The sequence below is a fragment of the Dermacentor variabilis genome, chromosome 11 (genome assembly GCF_050947875.1).
Source record: "Dermacentor variabilis isolate Ectoservices chromosome 11, ASM5094787v1, whole genome shotgun sequence".
Lineage (NCBI taxonomy): Eukaryota > Metazoa > Arthropoda > Arachnida > Ixodida > Ixodidae > Dermacentor > Dermacentor variabilis.
In genome coordinates this window covers 126,803,425-126,806,528 of record NC_134578.1, presented here as the reverse complement: position 1 = coordinate 126,806,528, position 3,104 = coordinate 126,803,425, and the positions used below count along the sequence as shown (strand labels likewise).

Sequence of the window (3,104 nt, the reverse complement as noted above, 5' to 3'; positions counted from 1 at the left end):
CGACCCTCAGACAGACGAAGCCAAGGGAAGACCCAAGGCCGCAATGTGCGTTCAAAGAATCAGTGCTCAGTGTGTCCTGCAATTCACACCAAGTCTCGCAGCTGGCTGCGTTCTTCATCGACCCGAGAACCGAGTGATCCACCGCTTAGAGTCGTGAAAAATAGTTTGTTCAATTCAGTACAGTACAACCAGGGTTTCAGGCACGTGGCGTCTCCCTCTGTGTGGTTTCGAAGAGCGCCTTTCGGCGTGTGCTCTTTCGGCGTGCGTACTCGCGCAGCTCTCCAAAACCACTCGGCCAGTGCCAGGGAGGGGCTTTCTGCGCCGGAGCCACAAGTCTACTTGAGGCGGAAGACGAAGCCAGCAAGGTGCTTGGCCGCAAGTGCGTTCGAATCCGGGACTACGGTCCCTCGTCTGTCCGTACATTTCCTCTTTCGACGTGCGGCGCCTTCCCAAAGCGCACAAGTCCGCTAACCGCAGAACGCTTCCGACGTAGCAAAGCCGCGTTTCCTTCGGTACTTCGCAGCAACGCCGCCTTTCCCTCGGCGGCGGGCAAATAGCCTGCAGACGTCGTCGCATTGAACCGCGATCTCGGACACCTCGCGCGTCACGAGCAGGAGCCGACCGGCAGCCGCCGGCCCTGTCGGGCTCGGCAGCATTTGCCGCGGAGGACGGGAGAGCGCTTTAGGCCACGGTTCCTTCCGTACTTGGCAGCCGCACCCTCATACCGCCACTTCCATGACCGACCGAGCGCCACACCGTTCCTTTAGTACTTGGGCAGCAACAAAGTCTGGTCGTTACTCCATACTCGCCGCAGGAAGCGACCGGCAGCCGCCAGCCTTTTCAGACTCGGCAGCGTTTGCCGCGGAGGACGGGAGAGCGCTCGCACCACGGTTCCGTGTGTACTAAGCGGCAGCAGCTCTCGACCGTCAGTTCCTTGACCGACCGCACGCTTCGCCGTTCCCCTCGTACTGGGCAAAGCAGCAGGTCGGGTCGTCTTACTCCCCTTCCGCGCAAGAGCGCCGAGGCGGACAGAAAGCCCACCCATTGTGCGTTACGCCGTTTCTACCCGCGGGCGCGGCCAAGCCAACCGTCCAAGGTTGCAGCCTGCGTCCACTGGGCGCAACAAATTTCGCACGGGGCGCCCCTCAAAATTCAGGCAGTCCCCGGCATGTTCGGGTATAGCCGTCCCCGCGTCCAAGCGGGGCCAGCGGCGGAAAGCGTCGGGCGCAGCGAGCTGCTTCACCCACACGGGGTTGAAACAATGGCGCTCGTCACCCTTCACAATCCGGTAATGATCCTTCCGCAGGTTCACCTACGGAAACCTTGTTACGACTTTTACTTCCTCTAAATGATCAAGTTTGGTCATCTTTCCAACAGACCGGCGCAACCGAAAGGCCGCGCCGGACATCGGTCCGAAGACCTCACTAAATCATTCAATCGGTAGTAGCGACGGGCGGTGTGTACAAAGGGCAGGGACGTAATCAACGCGAGCTTATGACTCGCGCTTACTGGGAATTCCTCGTTCAAGGGGAACAATTGCAAGCCCCTATCCCAATCACGAAAGAAGTTCCACGGGTTACCCAGTCTTTTCAGACAGGGATAAAGACACGCTGCTTCCTTCAGTGTAGCGCGCGTGCGGCCCCGGACATCTAAGGGCATCACAGACCTGTTATTGCTCTGTTTCGTGCGGCTAGGAGCCGCTTGTCCCTCTAAGAAGGTTGTAAGGTGCTGGGAACCCCGCACCTATTTAATAGGCTAGAGTCTCGTTCGTTATCGGAATTAACCAGACAAATCGCTCCACCAACTAAGAACGGCCATGCACCACCATCCACCGAATCAAGAAAGAGCTCTCAATCTGTCAATCCTCCCAGTGTCCGGGCCGGGTAAGTTTTCCCGTGTTGAGTCAAATTAAGCCGCAGGCTCCACTCCTGGTGGTGCCCTTCCGTCAATTCCTTTAAGTTTCAGCTTTGCAACCATACTTCCCCCGGAACCCAAACACTTTGGTTTCCCGGAAGCTGCCCACCGAGTCATTTGAGTAACTCAGGCGGATCGCTGGTTGGCATCGTTTATGGTCAGAACTAGGGCGGTATCTGATCGCCTTCGAACCTCTGACTTTCGTTCTTGATCAAAGAAAACATTCTTGGCAAATGCTTTCGCAGTAGTTCGTCTTGCGACGGTCCAAGAATTTCACCTCTAGCGCCGCAATACGAATGCCCCCGTCTGTCCCTCTTAATCATTACCTCGTATTCCAAAAACCAACAGAACAGAAACGAGGTCTTGTTCTATTATTCCATGCAAGTTTATTCAGGCGACTCGCCTGCGTTGAGCACTCTAATTTTTTCAAAGTAAAAGCACCGGCCTTCTCGAGGCACACAATGAAGTGCACCAAGAAAGGACCGGCATGATGTTCAGTCCGAGCCGTCGCATCGGGTAGATGCACTACTCGTCTGGAACTGAGATCCAACTACGAGCTTTTTAACCGCAGCAGCTTTAGTATACGCTATTGGAGCTGGAATTACCGCGGCTGCTGGCACCAGACTTGCCCTCCAATTGATCCTCGTTAAAGGATTTAGAGTGTACTCATTTCAATTACGGGGCCTCAAAAGAGTCCCGTATTGTTATTTTTCGTCACTACCTCCCCGTGCCGGGAGTGGGTAATTTGCGCGCCTGCTGCCTTCCTTGGATGTGGTAGCCGTTTCTCAGGCTCCCTCTCCGGAATCGAACCCTGATTCTCCGTTACCCGTAACAACCATGGTAAGCAAGTAACCTACCATCGAAAGTTGATAAGGCAGACACTTGAAAGAAACGTCGCCGGCTCGTGGCCATGCGATCAGCACAAAGTTATCCAGAGTCACCACACAATACGGGCCGAAACCCGATCGATCTTGGTCTAATAAAAGCACCCGTCGCCCAAAGGGCTTCAGGCTCACTGCATGTATTAGCTCTAGAATTGCCACAGTTATCCAAGTAGGAAGAAACGATCTAAGGAACCATAACTGATTTAATGAGCCCTTCGCGGTTTCGCCTTATTTCGGCATGTACTTAGACATGCATGGCTTAATCTTTGAGACAAGCATATGATTACTGGCAGGATCAACCAGGTA

The 3,104-nt window shown here is 54.7% G+C and overlaps 2 non-coding genes across 2 annotated transcripts; both read right to left on the bottom strand.

Annotated features, from left to right (window-relative positions):
- LOC142565166 (5.8S ribosomal RNA) lies at positions 1–153 on the bottom strand. Its single transcript, XR_012824849.1, has one exon. It is a non-coding gene; the product is annotated as a 5.8S ribosomal RNA (ribosomal RNA).
- A 1,136-nt stretch (positions 154–1,289) lies between these two features.
- On the bottom strand, positions 1,290–3,104 carry LOC142565144 (small subunit ribosomal RNA). Its single transcript, XR_012824827.1, has one exon. It is a non-coding gene; the product is annotated as a small subunit ribosomal RNA (ribosomal RNA).